The sequence below is a fragment of the Excalfactoria chinensis genome, chromosome 6 (genome assembly GCF_039878825.1).
Source record: "Excalfactoria chinensis isolate bCotChi1 chromosome 6, bCotChi1.hap2, whole genome shotgun sequence".
Taxonomy (NCBI): domain Eukaryota; kingdom Metazoa; phylum Chordata; class Aves; order Galliformes; family Phasianidae; genus Excalfactoria; species Excalfactoria chinensis.
Genome location: NC_092830.1, coordinates 13,602,899 through 13,625,682, shown reverse-complemented (window position 1 = coordinate 13,625,682; position 22,784 = coordinate 13,602,899). Strand labels below are relative to the sequence as shown.

Genomic DNA, 22,784 nt, shown 5'->3' with positions numbered 1-22,784 from the left:
TGTGCTCTTATTAGCCTGCTTTAGATTAGAACTTTTCTTAGCATTCTTATCACTAAAGCACAGTTTATTGCTTAATGCAGTGTACTTTACTGCAATAGCGGTCACTGATCTCATAGCCTGGCCATTCTCAATAAGCAATTAAATCTCAGCTTCTGATACCATTCCTATTACATGGAACTTCATTAAGAGAGGAAAAAAAGAAAACAAAACAAAAAACAGCCCACCTCTCAGAAAGAACAAAGAAATCAAAAGCCCCAGCTGCCTTCCAAGAAGAGCCATAAGAATGATGGGTTAGTTATATCAGGACTTCAACTTCTTGGCTTAAGTTCAAACACAATGGAAAAGTAACAAGGTAAAGTTTATTCCTAGCTAAGGTGGTAGAGGGAGAAGAAACAAGTCCTGGAGTTGTACAATGTTCATTGTATTAGCTCATTACCACCCTCAAAAGACCTGCAAAGCAAGGAACCACCACTGCCCTGCCACTGTTGATAATGCTGATGGGTGATGAGCTTCTGAAAACATTTTACTCAGTTTGTCCCAATTGCTCTGTTTTCACCTGGAGTTAGCAGCCATTCCTGCTAAGTAACACAAGCCCTCTAGTTCCTCAGCTCCTCAGAAAAATGGAAGAACTTGCATCTCTGTCCATCCCTACAGCCTTGCCCTTTTGTAGAAAAAACAAACACCAAATTCTTCTGAATCTACTAATTGACTTTGGTTTTGGAAGGGAAAAATAGGGGGGAAGTGGGAGACGTGAAAACCCGCTTCCAGGGTTTGCTGCACTTAGGCCATTAACCTGGAATCACAAGGGAAGATCTATAGCTGCATCTTCAGCAAAGATGACAAAGCATGGTGACATCACACAGGTCTAGTGTTCCAGATGGTTTCAAAAGGTTTTGGATCTTTTGAAGGCAGATTGAGTTACTTTCTGTAAATCTGCAGTTAAGCATTTATGAAAAACAGCCTTGTACAGCAGGTTTAAATGGACTCTTATTAGCTTCAGTTTTGAAGAAAACATTTCCAAGTTTTCACCGGTAATAGACAGTAAAATTCTATGTGGTTGTACCTGTTATTTGTGCCTCCAACTAATTCTTATCCCTTATGTACCATTCTTGGTTAAACTTGGGGGATGTTTAGCCTGTATATTTTTCTCACTAAGTACATAAATAAAAGCCCACTCCCTTCGGTTAGAAAGCATTAGCTGCATACAGGTTGTTTGCTGTGCACTGAAAGTGCCACTGCTGAAATGACAAATAACCACCTTTCAATTAATAAACCTTAGTTTATAAGAAAAATTCCTAAAATAAAAAAGAAACAAAATGTATCCAAAGCAGAAATGGCTTAACAGTGATGGCAAACTAAACAGAAATAATGCTTCTAAACCCATCGACCATCAGCAAAAGGAAATAAAAGCAGAAGGGCTTACTTTTGACTCCAGCATACAAGACTTGTTTAAGATATAAGTCAGCACTGCAAGATATGGATCTAGCAATTTTAAGTAGCTCTTTACAGGTAGGCAGCATACTTTCTACTTCCTGATGTTTAAAATAGCTGCTTTTTAGCAGGCTGGAGACTAGAGATGTCTGGTCATGCAGGATCATGTTTCCTCTGGACTATCCATCTTCTATGAGTCGGGCTATTTTAGAGCTATTGGCTTTGTATTGGACTTCTCAATTATTTTTATACAAGACAGAAAATGATTTAAAAGCAGCTGAAAATAGTCATGCAGCTCATTAGCTATGGGGCAGATTGTGCCTTCTGGCACTTAGCACTTCCACAGAAGCAGGGGGACAGGACATTAAGGGAGCTGGTGTGAACCACTCCAGCCAGCCTGCTGGTAGGCATTTTGTCTGCTTAGTTACTGAGTTCCATACTGGGTAGAAACATGACAGGAAATAATTGCTCCCACAGTCTGAAAACATGAACAGAGCACCAAGGCCTGTTTGCCCAACTATACAGCATGGCTGATGTTAAAGGAGACAGAGAGAAAACTAATTTTTATTTTTAAAGCTTCTTTGGTCAAGAAAACCATCTTTCAAAGAAAGGACTTCTCCAAGAAAGCAGAATATTCCTGGAGTTAAGGCCTTACAAAGATCAAGGAGATAACAGCAAAAAACTACGGAGCTGTAACTACATCATCATAAAACAAGAAGGGGAAAGGTGTATCCACAGCTTACTGCATTTCGTTCTTTGCAGGAATGGACTTGCTTGGACTACCACCTTGTAGTACTATCTGATACATCATCATCACAACCAGTGGCCTCTGTGTGCTGCAGAGGATCCACAATTCATCTGAAGTTCAAGAATTTGATTAGGATTGGGTCCTCTATGGCTCCCCAGGGAGACTTAGCATGTTTATTTCTAAGGCTGGCCAGAGCAAGGTAAGGAATCACTGAATCCCCCTTTCACAGCTTCCTCGCATTATCTGCAGGCAGCAACCAAGTAACCCACCTGCCTTTTCTGATCCACCCTTTGATTTCCATATATCATACTTTCTACAATCTTTATATTTGTGTTCTCCCTTCAGCATTAGCTTCCTGTCTTATGTCCTACACTTTCCGCCTTCAAACAAAAAGACAGTATAAAAGTTTTCAACACCCTCACCCCACTTCCCAAGGTCTTGTTTCACCTTATCTTGTTCTCAAAACATTACCACAAGTACAACAAAATGAACAAATTAACCTGGGTATGTGACGAGCTCAGCAGCCAGGATAGATCAGCACAGCTACTCTGAATCCAGTGGTAAAATATCCCCTCGACAGCAGTTACTGCCATCCTTCCTCTATAGCAGCTCTCTAAAAATGTTATCCCCCACCATGGCTGGCTAAGCCTGATAAGTCACCTTCAGGTTTGCTTTTGAGTAGGTAGAAAGCATGCCACCAGTAAAGAGATATGCTCCCCAAAAGAAAATACGTCTTCCTTGCCCTTTCCTCCTGGTGCATTTCAAATAACTTGTCTTTATTTAGGTGTGTTGAGCACTCTATTATCATAACGCCTGAGCTGAAGACTCCATTAATTTTCTGCATTATCAAAAGCTAAGGACCAAAGCTGACAGCCAATAACACATAAGTCCAGTGTAAGCAAAATGCATGTACAAATAAGCCTTCTCAACACTTAAAATATAAAAGCAGAATAGGACAGTTCAGAAAATACGTGGTAAAAGAAAGAATACAAAGAAAACTGTTCCCAAGTAAAAGAGCCCTTACAGTACTGCTTTTCAGAAACACATTCAGCTCCCAAGCATCCCTGTACTTATCTTTTCTCAAAGTGAATTCTGATGTCTCAAGCGTGCTAAAATTACATTTTGATTTTTCAAGGTATGAAAGGAGAGAAGAGCCACTCTTCCTATATTTTTGCCCAAGGTATCCATTGGACAGAATGCCTCCCCCACCAGTAACTTATGCAGTAAGAAATAGGTGTCACTCCAGGAAGAGACTTCAGTGAATTAATTTTGTTTGTTCTACTTCTCTATCCTATCTTTCTTAACAACTATCTTAACTATCCTTTCTTTCTTAACAAAAGCATGTTCAGCCTCATCTCACATGAACTAATGAGTTATTTTTTATCTTGTTTTTAAGCAAGCCCTTTTTTCTGGGCCAATCCTACTTCCTTTTCCAGAAACTTGGTGCATTACTATTGCATTCTCTTTTTCCTTAACTGAGGTATCATCTCAGAATCATACTCTGGCACAGAAACAGCAGTGAAGTGCTTACATCTTGTTACTATGTGTATCAGACTTAACCAAAACTTGAGCATACAATATGCTACTTAAACAATGGGCACAGACTTACTCGAACCAGGCATAATGCCAAGCTATTTGATAACATATGCTAGACTTCTCACTTGTTTTCTGGTTTGTTATTTTCGACAGATTTATGTACTTAGTTCATATAGTAATGAAAAATAGAACTACTCACTTCAGATGTTGTATACCATATACTATGCAAATGTGGACAAAACACTGAGTGTGTGTAAGGGGAAACATTGGCTGAAATACTTTTGGTTTAAACACAGTAATGTAAACTTTAGTACAGCCACTGAATTAACACCGGCTGTTATTTGGTCAGACTACAGTAATGCTTTACCTTCTGACCCTTACTGCTAGAACAACCTCAATACATTCCAGCATGGTGGGTGTAAACAGTGACTTATACTATAAAGAATTCTCATGGAACTGCCAACATTGCAACCAGTATAGCTAAAAACATGCTTAAATGATCTCTTCAGTGGATCTGGTACTCAGACTGTAGGTATGTGCTTTGCAAAAGCAATGCCATACTGCTGGTGCATTTAGGTAACAACTCCATTATCACCAAAATACAATCACTTAAAGAAACATTTCTTACCCAAAATCTACATAGATTGTTACAGAAGGTATAAATGTGAAAACACAGTAGCTTCTGCCTGACATTTTATTCCTTGCAAACTCTCACCATATTTTACCCTTCAGGAAAGCTCCACTCCTTCCCATATGGAGCGCATGCATGCCACAAATGCCATGAAGAAATACAGCAAAAACAAATGCAACAAAGCTACACACATCCTCCACAAACTATCTGCCCCTAATCTGATGTCCTAACACTTAGCTGATTTGTGCCATAGCCTGACATGAAAGTAACTCCGCCTGCTTTCATCAAACTAGAACTGTTAGAATTTACAGCCAGTGTGATCAGAAGCACAGGAAGGTACAGCATTAGTGAGGTACATCCTTTCCATATTCAGCTTTGTCCTTCCTTTTGAAGAAATCACACTGACAAAATCTATCAGCTGTAGCTCATGGTGAAAGTACAGCAATTGCATCAAGCCAGTTGGAAAGTAAACTGGAGCCTAAAATCTTGATTAAAAATTGAGCACTGAATACATCTGCCCATAGACCTTCGGAAAACTGACCAGGGTATTTGTGTTTGATAAAGTAAAACAAATAAACAGTAAAAAAGCACTTCAGCTTTTGGAGTAACAATGATCTCTATTTTCACCAAACTCTTTGTCTAGTTGCGAGAAGAAGCCAAAATAATTTCAAGTGAGTGAGATCACTTTGCCCTGCCTCCTAATCCCACATGTCTTTCCTCACAAAATAACATGTTCTCAAGGCTGGTTCAAGGAATGTAGCACATACAAATATACCAGCATTTCTAACATTTCAGCAAGTGTATCCACCTGAGAAATCTCACCTGAAACAGTTACTGTAAATTAAACCCATCTTCTCGGCTAAAAATAGTACTCACTGCGTAGGCAACCCTATAATTCAAATGAAATTCAGGACTCAGAACTATTGTGTACTCAACCCTCTTGACCTAGCCTCTACTGTATTCTATTTTGCTGAAGCTATTTTTTAGCTAGTGTGTAAGACACTGCCTGCTACTGGGTACTACTAGATAGAGGTTGCATAAGGTAATGATTTCAACCGTGATCTAAACTAAGGTTTCATTTTTTGTAAATGTGGTAAAAAACCAGACTATGTTACAGTATCCTGGAGATGGGGATCTAACAAACCCAAGCTTTAAGTGAACAGCCTCATCTTCCCCTCAAGTACCACCAATATTGCCAATAATTCCTCAGCCAGGCCCACTGTCACAGTCACTGCTTTGTTCACAACAGTTTCTGAAGTTCCAGTGCTGGTCACACTGCCTCCTCTCAGGTTCTTCCATGTCTCTGGAGATAGGTCTTTTTCCCTCTTGATGTCCACACAATCCCACCCTACTCGCATCCTCCTGCTCCTCTAACCTAGCAGATGGTAATGGATATAAAACCACGATGCTCTCCACAGCCACCATGCTACCTCCTCCCACCCCAAATTATTATTTTTCTCTTATTGACTGTAATTACCTACTGTAATGTGCAAAGATTCTGATGTCTGAAAGGAAATAAAGGAGGAACTAATAGTAAAATACTAAACAATTAACATAGCACGTACAGAAAAGGCTTCAAAAAACACAAAACTGCACACAGCACAGCTTACACTTGTGAAATCAACAAACTTACTGCACTGCCTAGAGGCTTTTCCCTTTCATTTCACCAAAACTAGTGCAATTTCTCAACAGCAATACAATTTCCCGCTTTAGAAAAAGGTTACTTTCCTTTCTTAAAACTCCCATCTTTAAGCTTGTTTGATCTATAAACAGATGGAAAACCATATGTCATAGAATAAAATTAGAATTTCAGGGGGAAAAAAAAAGAAGAGAGGGAGCAGGGGTGTGTTTCTCCTTTACATTTTACATTAGACTCCTGAAGTCACTGCACTGCAATTCCTTGTTGCATAAGCTTATTATTGCGCACCCCAAAGTAACTTCATCACACAGAAACAGAATAATTGAATGGGAATTGGACAGCTGCAAACACTTCATTGCAGGAAACTAACATACAGACTACAACAAGGACTCATACTAAAGGCACGGCAACAAAACAAAGTTGGATTTTCTGTACTCTGTTTTATAGCTGAAACAATTTTGTTTCATAATTTCCGGGGCCATCCAAGCAGCATATCATGTCCTGCTTCCTGAGCAGTATGGTAGGACTGCATCAGTCAAACAGAGAAACTGATGAGGAACAGCCAGATTGAAAGTATATGACATCAGTAAAAGCTCCTGCAAACATTCAATTATTGTGTTCTGGTAGCAATTACATTAGTTCAGCATGAATTTCTACTACATCCTAAAAACTACTTCTTGTCTGTAGAAGTCTTTAGCATGTAAGAATTTATGTGCACTGACTATATGATCTTCCATAAGATCATTCCATCTTGGTTATATTTTATTGAAGAAAACTGAAACATGTGAAGACTCAAATAAATTAATTATTAAACCCACGTGAGCATTCTTCTTCCAATTATTGGCCATACTGAGAGTGTATTTTGTAATAGAATTGGATATAATGAAATTTGCAAAATGAGGAACTGAAATGAACTTAAAGAATTGATTTTGCTTCCAACAATGCATTTTCTCTTGACATTGTTCATATTTTCCTCACTGTCTCTAGCGGATCGCTAAGTGCCAAATCAAACGGCACCAGGCATGAGCAAAGAGATTGATTTTTATGCTAGTGAGGCAGTGGTAGCAAAACTGCCATTTTTATTCATCCTGTTCTATATAATACAGTTAGAAGAAGATGATACTTGAATGAGTGGTGCTGACTGGCCAGAAGCGGTGTTCTCAGGGGTCAGTACTATGGTCCATCCTGTTTAATATCTTTATGGATCTAGATGACAGCACTGAGTACACCCTCAGCAGATGACTCCAAACAGGAAGTGTCCATCTGCCTGGAGCGTAGAAAGGCTCTATAGAGGGATCTGGACAGGCTGGAACACTGGGCTGAGGACAACAGGTTGAAGTTCAACAAGACCGAGTGTTGGGCCCTGAACTTTGACTAAAACATCATGCATTGCTACAAGCTTGGGGCAGAATGGCTGAAAGACTGTGGAAGTAAAGGACCTGTGTATGTTGGTCGCTGCTTGTGCCCAGCAATGTGCCCAGGCAGTCAAGGTGGCCAATGGCATCCTGGCTTTTAGCACAAACAGTGCAGCCAGCAGGAGCAGAAGGTGATCATCTCCCTGTACTCAGCTCTGATGAGGCCAGATCTAGAGGACTGCATTCAGTTTTGGGCTCCTCACTACAAGAAAGACATTGAGTGTGTCCAGAGAAAGGCAACTAAGCTGGTGAGGGGTGTGGAGCACAAGTCTTAGGAGGAGTAGTTTAATATGGAGAAGAGAAAGCTCAGGGGAGACTTTGTAGCTTTCTACTACTACCTGAAAGGAGGCTGTAGCAAGGTGGGCATCGGTCTCTTCTGCATAACTAGCAATAGGATGAGAAGGTACGGCCTCAAGCTGTACTAGGGAGGATCAGATTGGATATTGGAAAAAATCTCCAAAAGAGTGGTCAGGTGCTGAAATGGGCTGCCCAGGGAGGTGGATGGTGAAGTCACTATCCCTGATGCGTTGAAGAAAAGTTTAGAAGTTATAGTAAGGACACTAATTGAACTAAATAATCTTGGAGATCATTTCCAACCTTGGTGAGCATATCTGTGTTCTGTCCACATGCATATCTTTTCATGTTAATACAGATAGATGAAGAATAAATATGTCTATGGCAGATTTTATGCATAATTTTTACTGTACGCTCATTTCAGACATTTCACTCTGTAGTACGGCTTTGCACTGTAGCCCTTTATTTTATGTCCAGAATAGAATAGGTAATTTGAGAATCTTTTCTCAGTATGACTGAAGGAAAGTCACTTGGCCTGAGTAGCATTATAAAGTAACACTAATGATATAGTTATAAAATGAATGTAATTAACTTCTGTAAAAGCAATTCAAATCAAATGTCTTCCATAAACATTGAAACTATAGTAGTGAAGGCATGCACATTCTTCTGCAGTAAGAAGTGCAGGAATAAGTACATTATTTATCTAATTTAATCTACAAATACCCACAGCTATGTGTCACTTGGCAATGGCTGTGAGCGTAACAGACTGCTCTGTCATCATAAACATAAGCACGTTAGGCCAGACAACACCTTAAAGAATCACGCAGACACCAGGACTATGCCTGCACACAGAGGACACACAGCAACACTAAAGGCATTCATGCTGTTCCAATTTTAGGCATTTAAATTAGCAGACCATGCAAAATAACCAGGTCTACACTTGAAATTTAAACTCCTCCTATATGAACAATTAAGAACACACTTCAAATTGTATTGGGGCAGTGCTCCCACATCTTTCTACTGATTTCTAGCTAGCAGAGATACCAAATTGGAAAGGTCTTCACTCCTTGTATTCAGCACACATGATGCTGAGAATTGCTGCTGACTGACAGGCTTGGCCTCTATCTTGCCCTACCATTGTCCTTGTCTGCATCTGGTGCCCTGCCTGCAACAGGGTACAGCTGGACAAATGGTGCAGAAGACTGTGCTATGCTTGATCTGAATGCAAGCTGGTCCAAATCCACTTAATGCCGAGCGTGAAGCAAAAACTGATCTAGCAAACTGAAAATCTGTTACTAGAACTAGCACACCTTAGGTAATTGAAAGAATGCTCCTGACACTTTGAACCTATTAATTTACTCAAACTCTAAGGAGAAAGAAGTCGCTACAGAAAATAATTACAAGATTACTGTCACAGACAAATTATTTTTTGAAAGCTGAGGGGAAAAAAAGTCCCTTGTTTTTCATTAGCATTTATGTTCCAAAAAAGATGCTTGCACTGTAAACAACAAAAAGTTAGCTGAAAGTTCTCGTGAGGGTGCTCTGCTATTCAGTTAGACACAGAAATCTAAGTACTGAAACAGAAATCCCAGAGGTCAGAACAGTAGTTAGACCTACATTTATCTAAGAAGAAAGGAAAAGGAGGAAGGAATGGTTCAACTTCTGTGTTTTCCTCTCTTTGACTGACCTCGGGGTGATTAAGGAGCTGTTTTTCCTTTATGAGTGAAAGGAAAATTAAAAAGCTGCATCACCTATAGAGTCAGTAAGCAGAGGAGCTGAATGGCACTGTATGGACTGTACAAAGTAGATAATGCTTCATCTGCAGGGACAATACTTGTCACTGGCCTTTGTCTGTATTGTGCTGCTGCTTTTTTTAATTAAGTGTGACAGAGCCATTTTCTTCTCCCAGTCACTCCCCAAACTGCAATGAGCTTCTGCCTGGGCTGTCTCCATTTGTACAGCTATGATGCCACACTGTCTGTACTGCTCTCTCGTCCATTTTAATGTATTAAGCCATCTGCCAAAAACAGAACACGAATAATAATCCATCTCTAATATGAGTGTAGTGTTCTCCCATGCCATTTCCACTCACTTGATTAGCTTTCCTTCAATTACAGTTCAGGATAGTAAAAAAGGCTGTTTTTCCTTTCCTACTTTCTGCCAATACAAACACATTACAAAATTCTGTCTAATCTAGGTGTAGCCCATTTTATTTACTTCAGCCAGTAAGACACATGAAAGGCTGTGTCACCTACAGAAAAGAAAAGTGGGACATATTTTTCTTAACTGGAAGTTACAAGTAGCTGTATAACCTTCACTGGAGGTACAGGGCTCCTGTACTAAGTGCACCTTGCAAGTTCATATTCCAGGGCCTGACTATTGCCTGTTATTCCCACCTAAACTACAGGAAGAGCTGAACAATGCTCACCAGGAGAAATACATTGCATGACTGAGCCGGTTTACAGTACAGTTACAGAGAGGAACACAGGAAAGACAATTCCATGCAAACATCACCAGCCATCTGGTATTTTACCCTGTTTTAATAATAAACAATCCCTAATCTGCCTATACAGGTTTAGGACCTACAGAAGTACTAATAGCACCTATAAGGAAATGCCAGAGGTGACACTTCCAGGCACTGAGCAGAAATTCCAGCCCAAGGGACTGGGTACTTCTGGCAAGAAGATTTTGCAAGCCGCTGTCCTGGAATTTCCTTGCAAGTGAAGACATCTGTTCAGAAACTACAGTAATTATACACTTATGGCCATTTCCTCCATTTTCAGCTTTTCCTAAACCATCTGGCATACAATATCCAGGACCAGTATCTGACGTGATTTTATTTTACTATCTCAAGTATCTCAAACATTTCTCTGATCTTCCTTCAAGATTCATAAGCCTTGCTGAAAAATCTGATTCCTCCTCACTCTATTGTCCTCTTAACAGTGGAAAGAGAATGAATTACACCTTAATTCACGGAATAGCTCTTTGGACTCTCAGAGCACCTTACAGGTATCTTAGTATGAGCAAGAACCTCTGAAGACATTTCTGTTATAAATTCTACTGAAAATCTGCTTTCTGCTGTCCTAACTCCTTCTACACATTTTCACATACTCTGCTCCTTGTATGTCAGGACTGTCTAGAGTGAATATGAGACATACATAGGCTTCTTCACAGTAAAGAAAACTTAATTTTCTGCTTCAGAAAACAGAACTATTGGTTCAAAAGGTCACAAAACGCTAATCTCCTCTATAGGGAGAAAATACTGGAAGATAGTCTTGTAAAGGAAAAGTCTCATATAGATCTGAATTTTTGGTGACATGTATGAGAAGATGGAGAAAATACAGAAGCCAGATATGTAACTCTGTAGAAGGATTAGTGCTGTTGGGTGTTTTTTGTTGTTGTTGTTTTTTGTAAATACTTATGTATTTACTCTGTCCTGCCTTGATGCAGTAGTTGCAGCTGAGAATCCTTCCCTGACACTGCAAGACTGATTGTGAGAAATATTTAATATGGCTACTTATATATGTTGAAGTGAAAGTGAAAGACATTGTATTCCATTATCAACAGTCGAAGCTATTTAGCATCCAGACTAACAACATAATAAAACCACAGTATTTCATCAGAATTGTACACATACAGTATTGGCCATTATTCTGGCTTCCTGATAAAAGATCCCAATTAAATATTTTGCTCGTACTAAAACTGTTGCTTAATTGCTCAGAAATCAAGTTACATTAACACTACCATTAGCTTCTGTAAATTGGCACAAACACCATCAACAGATGAAGCATCCTTTAAATTAAATGCTTGTTTTTGTTTCCCCTACCAGTGCACAGGAAATGGGTACATCCATTTTAAAAGACAGTAAATATTTTTTTTACCACCACAGGAGGGATTCATTGTAATGCAGGGTATGCACTGTAGTTATTTTTAGGCAAATGCATGTGAAAGAAATTAGACGGAACATGTAAATGTTAATTATACTGAGTGTTGTTCTTCTGCTTTTTGTTGTTGTTTCTTTCTTATTCTATTCTTTTAATTATTATTTTTAAGTCTTAAATAACCTCTTCAGAGGGAAAACTAAAATTTATTCTCAAAACTGGTTGCTTGAGACTTTTTCCTGCAGGGAGACCATAACACTTCAATGTTCTCTTCCATGTTTATAGAACATCAAGACACTGTGAAAGAGCTAAAGGTGAACCTGCAAGGAGACAGGTATGATTACAACCTGCCTCCTGCTGTTTTATCAAAGACACATAATGTATTTATAAAATAGGAAATTATTTGTTTTTATCAGTCTGACAATGTGATCTAGACTGAACTTTCAACAAAATAATGACAAAAGACATTCAGACCATATGGGAGCCTTCCAACAAACTGGTTTTGTATAATACAGTTACAGTAATGCCTCCTATTTTATTTTACTGGCCTGGAACATCAGAGGGGGATGTTGGAGGTATGACAGTGGAGATGTCAGTATTCAGCTACATTTTTTTATGTGACAGATGGCAGTAGAGAAGCTTTCGAACAAAATGTCAGACATGGAAGTGCGTATGAAAGGTATGGAAATGAATTCCTCCACATGAAAAAACGGCACCCATTGACAATGCTTGCTAAATATCTATGGAGACCAAACAGCGGATGTAAGCACAGGGTGGGACAGGTGGTGCATTTCAGCAATGGCAATATGAAAGAGAAGTCATGTACTGGAAAGCTATGCACAACTGTCATGCTGCAAAATGAAGAGCATCTCATCCAGCTCACCTGCACAAATCAGCAAACAGTGGCAACTATGTTGAGAAGTATTTTGGAGCTGAGAATTTGCTCTATCAAACATTGGTATTGTGCTCATTGGACTCACTGTCATATTGATGGAAATAAGTAGGAGACATTACTTTTAGAGGAAGCTACATACATCTGCTGGATTCCACATGTTAATTGTTTTAAGTAATTTAACTTTGGTCTCCTCGTCATACAAAATTAGTGTAAGCAAACAGTACAAACAATCACCTGACATACTTCCAAACATGAAGAACAACAACAACAACAACAAAACAACCAGAAAGCCAGAACATTGTTTTTCTTCTTCACTAAGTATGCCCTCACTGCAAGAACTGGCTTCCTTATTTTCTATATAAGTATGTAGCATCTAAATCCATACAATTTTTTACAACCAATTTAAAATTTTCTAGGTATTTTACTGCTGAAGGATAAGGCCAAAAATGAATTTTGTAAGTTAACACAGATTTCAGAACAGCTCCTAGTAACGTGTTAATATTCCTAATTAATGTACTGTAATGCCCAAGTCCCTAGTGAACCAATAATGCAAGATACAATCAAAGTGCAATTAAAACAGGGAAGAGAAACCACATTAGAAATGTTCTTGTCTGGAATTCAGCGGAAAAGGAGCAGATTAGGTCTCTATTGAGGCAGGGATTCAACATGTTAGCTTGTACAAGTCAAGACATGAGAGAACATAACTGCTTCAAAGATCAGGACAAAGATCAGGGCAACAAGACACTTGACATGCACAGGCTGAAGCTCTGCTTCAGTGAAGGATTAATCTTAGCTTCTCAGTTTCTGCACCAAACCTCTTTCCTATCCACCCTGAAAACTACCCGGGGATCAGGCCAGAGCTCGGGATGGGGTTATACCACTTATTTCATAACTTCAGGCATCAGTATTAACCGTGAATAGTTATATTTATGCCATCATTGCTGATTCTGACTAGTTTTTGCATTCCTTCTGATGTCTTAGTTTGAGATATTACTATATAACTGAGTCTTAAGCTCAAGCTTTGCAGGAGGCTGACATTAAATGGTTTAAGCTATGCTGGTCAGCAGAAAGCACTGAAATCAGGGCTCTGGGATTCATATGTAGCCATATTTACTGGGATAGTAGTTTTGCAAGACATAAAGCAAACCGAATAGATTTTCCAAAACCACAACAAAAATAACCAATAAGCACTGACTACTTTTTAAAATCACTTCTTATAAATGTGTTTCAGCACCCAAAACTGAACAGAACAATATACCTCATAAGATGCTTCCCCCTCTTCAATAAGCAAACCACCAGTTCCCAGCTGTAATTCATTCACGTAGCTTACTCTCTAAACAACTCTATTTTCATCAGTTTTACCAGACAATATGACAGGCTATGCAAAAACCTGAGAGTTGTCTTGGAAATAAAGAGTTGAAAGTTATACTACGAGTTCTTATAGGAGCTGGTCACATATGTAAGCAAATACAGACATTTTGGAAGTGAATTAAGTTCACGTCACGTACAATGGAAAAGACAGGACTCAGAATCAGAAATGAAACTGGATTATCCAGAAATACTTGTGGGTTGTTTTTTTTCCTATGAAGAGGATGATCAAGCTGCAGTTGTAAGCATCCTACAAATTGAGACAAACTGATCTCTCTTTTGAAAGAAGTGATCACAGACAAAAGCTGCTACTCCAAACATCAGTTTTCACATAAAAACGTTCTTCAGTCAGAATTACTGCCTATTGTTTCTTACAAGAATGCAGAAAACCTCTAAAGTCCTCTTTCCTTTAGCACCAAATCCCTTCTGCTGTTCTCACAAGAGAAGTCTCTCAAAAAGGAAAAAGGAAGGCAAAAAAGCAGTAGAAAGGAGGGGTGGCAGCAGAATATTCTGAATAAAAAGGTGAAGAACTTATGGCCTATGATGTGCAAAACCTATTTTTCTTCTGTTGGGAACTTTAGTCTGTCAAATTCAGTAAAAAATTAGCAGCCCATTTCTGGAAATGTATGTGTTTGTAAACAGCAGCAAATGGAAATAAGCATCACTTATTTTTTAAACTGCACAATAGACCTGCAAGTATTAACACAGCTATGAGGAAGCCTAAATCTGAAGGTCAAATAGATAAATCACACAGCTGTATATTTCTCTACAGAGAGCATAGGTAGAATGTACTTCTAGAGAGCACAAGATTTTCTTTTACAATGACACAGTTCTTGGAACTACTGAGAGAGGTTACTATCAGAACTGGACAAGGCATTATGAATCTACGAACCTAAGGCCTAGAAATGAAAGTAATAAAACCCACTAATATAGGCACTTGAAAGTACAGAAAAATTACTTTAAAACAGTAGAAGTCAAAAGCAAAATCCAGCATTCGACTCAACCCCAGTGAGCAAATAAAGCTCTACTTCAGACAGAAGCTGAGATAAACGTGTGATGTTTACTGCCTGTTTAATGACCAAACACACAACAAGCTTGGAAAGCTGTGCATCATGATGAAGTTAAAAACAAAATTCTGCAACCAATAGCTCTTGCATAGGTGCTCCCACAGTGTGAGGTATTCACAAACAAGAACTTGAGAGAGAATTTATGAAAACACTCAGAGTGGTGGTGAGATGCCTCCAGGTGCAGCCTTCAGCTGAATGAATGAAAACAGGCCTTTCCCAGTTGACCACAATGCTGCTACAGAAATGGCGATACAATCCCTCTCTACTGCTGAACTTAATATAGTCTAGACTGTAAAAGTTGATATGAACCCCATGCAAATTTGATTGCTGTAAGAGAAGCAGAACCATACAGTAGATAAAAAGCATCAGGCAATGATATTTCAACAATCAACGTGTAAAAAATGGCATTTCTTAATCTTTCTAACCAAATATGGAATCAAGCAGGCTTAGGAAGTCAGAAGTTGAAGTACAGCTTCAAACTTCAAAACCCTTCCTGGTAAAATCTATATGGAGCCAGTGATCTAGTCTGTAGGTATCTGAATCCATGGCCATTTTCCTTCTTTCAGGTAGCTGCTGCTAACAGCCCTGTCACCTTAAAGCTCTCAGTGAAATAAAGAACAAAGAGTGGAAATGATATCAGGTATATCACAGCTTTCCAAAATCCATGTTACCCAATTACATACATCAACACCAGTCCCTAGTCCTAGCAGAAGAAAAAAACAACAAGCCACATTTCAGAGCGGCAGCATTTTCTCTAGTTGATAGTAAACATCCTGATGGGTGGTTAATGATTTCAGCAATGATCGTGAGGTTTCCTGGAGAATTCCTCTCCTGCCACCTTCATCAGGGAATTTACTGATTGGTGAGTTCAAGTAATACAGACTTCTGTCTTTAGATTTGGCTCAATTATTATTATTATTTTTTCTACCAGTGGTTCAGTTCAACTTCTGTGTTGTAAATACACTTTAAAATTTAAACATAACGTTGGAATAAATGATTTAATAGTTACTGCATTCTCAGCTTTATAGAAAGACTGCTGCATGAAAAAATAAAATGAAATAAGGCAATGTTCAAATACAGACAACATCTGAACACTGCATTGATATAAAGGCACAAACATTGTCTTATTTGACACTTCAAGGATATTCCCAACATTTGTAATAACAGTAAGCCAGGTGGAACAAATCTCTGAAGAGTATAAAATAGAATATCCAATCTTTTCTAATTACTTTACAAAATCTTTATGTCTACTTCACATCTGCCTCCTCCATACTTGCTGTATTTCCCCCCAAGTAAACCTTGAAACAGTTGTTATATTCAAAGGATAAAAAGAAATGCGACATCTGGATCCAAAGTCAGCCAGATGGCAGCTATGCAAAGAGGACATACAATTTCACTTTTCATTTGACCCGATGTAATTCACAGTGTTAACCCAGTGATATGCAGTGCCCTGCTTCTCTGCACTATTTCAGTTCTCTTCCTTTCTGCACCTTACGCAACTAGAAACGTTGAATCACACACTGGTTTGCTGCTTCTCATATGCCTCCATTTCTCTGAAGGCTAGATAAACTTTAGTGTAGAATAGTGATAACTAGAAAAAAATACATAGAACCTACAAAAATAAGACTGGATTTGTTGGTACTTAAGACCACTCACCCACCCCCATTCAGAGGATAAATACAGTTACAATTTCTCTCTGAATGTATTTAAATTGCCAGATGACATCTAGAAAAAAAAAGTCAGTCTATGTATTCTTATTTTATTCAAATATTAATTCCAGCAAAGCTATCAATATGGCTTTAAAATATTTTCTATTATGTCTCCTGTATTAACACGGCCTGAAAGTATTTTTAGAATGTAACTCTTCCACACATATATCCCCCATAAAAATGCTTTGAGATTTCATTCAGGTACTTTTTTTTTAGCTGAGATATTAGAGCGTATTTTTAGCTTCCATATACTCAGGGCACAATTTTGTTGTCATTGCTACTATTAAAAGCGACTGTTCAAAATGTTATATATCCTTCACAGGGAATGTCCTGACATTAAATAAAGTAGGAACTAGAAAATATTGAAAAAAGTATCAAGCTGCACATATGTAGTAACTTTTGCTGAGGCTATTAGCTTGACTGATTATATCATGGACAGAATTTGACACTCAGTACTTATTTAATATGAACACAAGAACTAAATGAGTTACATTTTTGAAGGGAGAGACTCATTTATTGTGACCAAATGTCTAAATTGTGGGGTGGGAGAGAGGCAAGAATAAGACAAAAGGAAAAGAAAAAAACAGCAGATAGCTAAATCCTGCATTGAAAGCCTGTCCTCACTAAGAACTTCCTCTTTAGAAATAAATCATGCATGACCTCACATTGCCAAATATCTGGTCAGGAAATCAGGACAACTGCACACAAACAGTCTGAACACCAACATATCAGAAGAAGAGAATTTTCTCTGGCACTGTCTGTGATTGATTAGCTATACTGGAAAGCTATAAAATGAAAGGAAGAGAAGGCCTTGAATTGCTGAACTTTGATTCTGCATAGATAATGCAACAATATATACTGCAGATACCAGAATCTGTTTCTAAGCACTGAAAGAAGAGCAAGATCCAAAAATAAAGGGAATAAATTTTAGTAAAACAAAAACAGGAGAACGCAGTACTAGCAAAAGTGAGGGTTGTTAGATGAGCACTGAAGGGGGAAAAAATATTCCAATTCAACAATTGAAAAAAATGCAATAAGGAGGTCTGATTAAATACAAAAGAAAAAACCCAAAAGATGGCATAATAGCTGACTAAAGATGTTTGTAGCACTGTCACTAGAATGTGGGTTAAAAGCTCACATTAACAGGCACTCAGTGAAAGCTGCCAGGGGATCCAGGTTGAAGCAAAGCTAGGAAATGTAGATAGAGAAAAATGCCGTCAGGACTATGTAAGGGTAAGGAACAGACGAATAATCTTGATGGTTCACGTTAAACAGAACTACCACCATTATAATCTAAAGCAAGACACACTGTTAAAAGGGTGAAGAATGGAAAAGTTAAAGACAGGATGATGTGTCAATAAAGTATCTCATAGAGCAGCAGTAGAAACGTTGCTTTCAATATATACGAAGCTAGTGCCAGCTGGAGGGCAGTCAGATTTCTAGACAAGATCAATGTACATTCCAGTACCCAAAAAACAGTACTGGAAGAAACACATAGCTACAAACCAATCTCACTCATATCATCTGGAAGCAAGGTCAAAGATTCAAAGATTAAAAAACAAACAGCACCAAAGTTGAAATGGTATGATGTACATCTAGACGAGGCACAAGGGATATACCTCAGGATGACAATCAGTCACTTTCAGATATTTTAGTTACCATCACTCCTTTTTGTTGACTTCACTAAAGAATTTGATTCAGCGAGAAATGATCTGCTATGGCTAATGATGCTTGAAATGTGTTTTCCAATACACTTAGCTAAGGTACTGTATGCAACTTATCATGTTTGCTGTAATAATGGTGAAAATAACTTAAGAGTGGCTCTGAGAAGGTAAAGGTGCACAGGAAAAGGTTAGCCGTATCATCCTGTCCAGCATTCTAATACAGATGACAGAAGAAAGCATTAAAACACTTGAATGAAGGTCTGCGGATTTTCACATTGCTTGCCAGACTGTATGAGGATTTTAAGAACATTCTCAATGAAGCATATGCAGTTGGAGTACATATTCTTTAAGAATCTCTCTAAAATTAAACTGAAACACTCAAGAAAAGATTATATCTTTCTAGTGGAGGAGAAAGGATATCAGTGGATTGAAGAATTTATATACATAGCCTCAGCCACTGACCAAATCAATTCCTATGCAAGTCATATTTGAAGGAAATGGAATAATGCAGAATCAAAAGACAGTGTTTAACCATGTCAGAGTACAGGTTACAAAAAAACAAACTGCAATGCATGGGTTTAGTTTCAAAGCCACTGCACAAAGCAGGTATATCTTTGACTGTGGATACATCCCATATAAAAGTATTAATGCAAGTATGTATATGAATTCTTATATTTTAAATTGCTACAACATTAACATAAATTTGTAAATGTATAGTGGTAAATCTTTCTCCATAACTCACAATTACCCACTGAAGTATTAAATGACTTTAATTCAATTAAATAAATAGTATTTTAATAGTGCCATCATGTGAAAGGAGTGGAGAAGTTGGGCAGAAAATAAACCCTCTTGCATTCCAGCTCATTTTCAGATATCAGAAGGGTTGGGGGTGGCTGAGCTTAGATTGAGTGATTTGGTGCTCTATATTCAGTTGCATTCAATATACGATTTACCACAGTTAGATTCATAAATAGCACATTGTGTAATTCATCTAAATGAATTCAAAGGGGCTCTCACAACCACTCATAAGGAGTTTGGGCACACTAGTGAGAACTGCCTCAGCTAAATTAGTAACTAGTGCAGTTTAAAGCAACATTCTCCTGGAATGCTGGTGATGAACACAGTGCCTGCAAAACATATGAGTTTAATCAATTAGACGAACAATATAGCTAACTACAATCATGTTAAACCATGGAACAGCTTTAGACAAATTTCCAAGTTTCCCAGGGAAGCACTCAGCATAACTGAGTGTGCAAATCTTACCCAGCAGATGTCCCTAGAGGGGGTAGTGAAAGGCAGAGTAAAAGTGGGGAAAAGGAGAAAGGAGACGCTCAGTTTGACTGATCTCAGCTTGTCTGCAATGGTATCTTCTAGCCATCCCAATTTTTGTCTCTCTTAAGCCATATACTACTTTTTCCTACTTTGAGGCAGAGCATTAGTAATTCCTGTCAAACGCACCCCTGGTCTTGCAAGGTTTACTTCTAAACATGTTTTTGACAGAAAGGTTGAAAACTGCTGGCTCAGGAAAACAAGATAGCTTATCAGTTCCAATAGCATCATCAAGTCCCCGTCCCTAAATGGATAATCATGGAATTTGGCCATGGGCCTTGCACTCTGCTCTACAGAGCAGAGTTTTGGTATTCTCTTACAAGTTAGCGTACCAGGTCCCCCTGGTGTTTGCTACAAGCTAAATTCACAAATCCTGCTGCTTGGTGAACTATCACAGACAGGATTACTCCGTGCACTCCACCTTGGAGGCTCTGCCTTCCCTCAAGGGGTGGATATTCCAAAAAGTCACCTCCAGCAAATGTTCCACAAGAGGTAAGTGGGTCCAAAGCAGTTTGCATTTCCTCCATTACATGTAGTACTTCCAAGATTGCTTTTCCTTCATTACATTCAGATTTGTGTAAAGTAATTAGAGCAAACCCAGTCTCTAGTGTACTATGGACATATTGTAAGAATTCATGCTAATTTTTGTACAGACAACTTTCTATTAGAGCACTAATTTGGCTGAATGCTCTCCGGTATTTACACTTTGCAAGACTACACAAATTATTTATAACTGGGCAAATAAGTTCTAACCTCATTTCCATCAATGTCTGGAATGACTCCAGTGAAGTAAAGTCAGGTAGTCTCTTGTTAATCCATTGCGTAATAAAATCGTATTTCATGCCAGATATTTGCCCATAAACTATACCGAAGTGAATCAACACTTAGTGTTACCGCTTGTAGTGAATTATACGTGTATATCATGAAAATTTATTTCAGCATATCTTCAACAACACATTTGAAAGGAATCATGTGAGAAGATCATATATACAGGAAGAGTCTCAGGCAGACCTCTAAGGAACAAACATCAAATGCTATCATGGCCACAGGTGTCAAGAAGAAAATAGGTTAACTACTTCTTAACAACCTATTAGTATAGTATTTTTATTTCGTTAGCTCTATGTTAGAAATGTATTTCAGCAATTACCTACATACATTTAACTATGTTAATAACCTCCTTGCATTTCAAGAGCCTGTTCTTACACTAGTCATTTTAAATATACGCTAGATTTGAGGACAGAGATATTTGAGAAAGTCAGTGTAAATTATGGATGTGCAACACTTTAAAAATAACCTTATCTCTTGAAGCAAGACATTCAACAAAGTTAGCAAATCAAATGAGATGAGTGAATTTCTAGTGGGTCCTGGTTATTTTCCAGGAAGAACAGCTCTATCAAAGTAGTAACACAAGAAATAGCTGCAGTAATATACAGGCTAAGTTTTCATACGGCATGCATTTTATACATACTATGGTAAGATTTCTTTCTCCCTCAGACAGAAACAAATGCAATCTGATAATTATTTCACTAGAAAAACACTTTATTTAACTACCCTGCAGCAAACTCATTAGTTAATCTGATAATAAAGTGGGCATTGAGAAGAGATTTTTCATCTTCTAAGATTAAAATGAGGACATGTGATAAGGCAGGTGTTAGACAAAAAAAAAAAAAAAAAAAAAAAAAAAAAAGGAAGCACCAGGTTGAAAAACACTTTGTAAGTGAAAAGCAGCAAAAATGAGTAAAGAGGATTATTACATTTTTTAGAATGGAATAAACAGGATAATAAAAAGCTGTATGAACTGTTCTTAAAAACAAAAACACAACTGTTCTTCTAAAGCAGATTTTCTTTTGTCTCCTTTACTGCAAAATTCTGCTTCTGAGAGTTCAGAATTTTTATACATTTAAAAAAATATATTCTGATGAGTACAACAATCCTCACCTTCATATTTATACAGTTCTACAAAACATCCCACAAGGATACTACAGTGAAAGTAGGTATAAGTGACAGCTGTTAGAATGAAAGTAAAAATGCCAACTATCAGTTTTATCGAAATTAAAAAAAAAAAATTCAAGAGATTATTTGGGAAGCAGTAATGTTGATAAATTCACAGCACAGGAGGAGCACAAGTAACACACGCTCAAAGCTAGAGACATTTCTGCCCTAGCAGTGTCTAAGTGGAGCTCAACCTGATTGTGTCCTTGCAGAACAGAAAGGTAGCAGGACTACAGAAACACGTGTAGTTTTAGGACTCCTCAATAATGTCCAGGTAAGGCACAACATCCCCTTCCCTCCCTCCCCCCCCCAAACAGTGACTGTTTGCATGCAAATATAGATTACCATTACTAGTATAATATATATAATATTACTAAAATTCCTGGATTACAAAGATGAAGATTTTACAGGAAAGCAGCAACTGGAAAAATTATCTTTCAGGGAGCAGTATCATTGCTAGTATTCTCCACATAGCAGAGGTCTTAGAAAAGGTGTGTATAAAACATCAAATGGATTTTGAGAATAGACACATTTATCAGAGATGCTCTGATGTAGACTATATTTTCCCAAAGGATGTTCAGGTCACTGATGCAGTTCAACCTTTGTAGTCCCTCTATTCAGTGCAATAGCCTGAGTCTAGTTAAATTATGGGTCTAGCACCATGGAAACAAATAAGTTAAGCTTCTCCCAAAATGGTCTTATTTTATACATCTGGAAAAAGAAACCACTCCCTAACATACTATGTGAATTGATTGACTGATATTTATTTTTTTAAATTCAGACTGCTTATGGTTTAGGGATACAATGAGCACTGAGTACTGGAGATATGTCCAAAGAAAAATAAAAAGCAAGGAGGCACATTCTGCTTGAATCTATAGCTCACCTAGTAAAGTCAATAGCCAACAAGAAGCCAACTTCATCTCAACATCAAGGAAAAAGAAGGGGACCACGTCTCAGCAACTTTCTCACTAGAGACTTCTGCACCAGGCTGCAATTCGGTTAGGACTAAAATGTTCTACTGAATACTGAAAGAGCTGTAGCTGTTGACTGAACAGCACAGAAAACCAATAAACATGTCTTCCCAGAAGATTCATCTTACATTTCTTATCAACTTTCCAGACATGAACAAAAATACAAATCTCGCCCACAAAAACATTTGTGTTTATCATTCTGCCTTTGGCAAAA

The 22,784-nt window shown here is 38.1% G+C and overlaps 1 long non-coding RNA gene across 1 annotated transcript in view; it reads right to left on the bottom strand.

The window, feature by feature from the left end:
* LOC140253777 (uncharacterized) overlaps positions 1-22,784 on the bottom strand; it is a 347,687-nt gene that overhangs the window by 12,937 nt on the left and 311,966 nt on the right. The window lies entirely within an intron of this gene.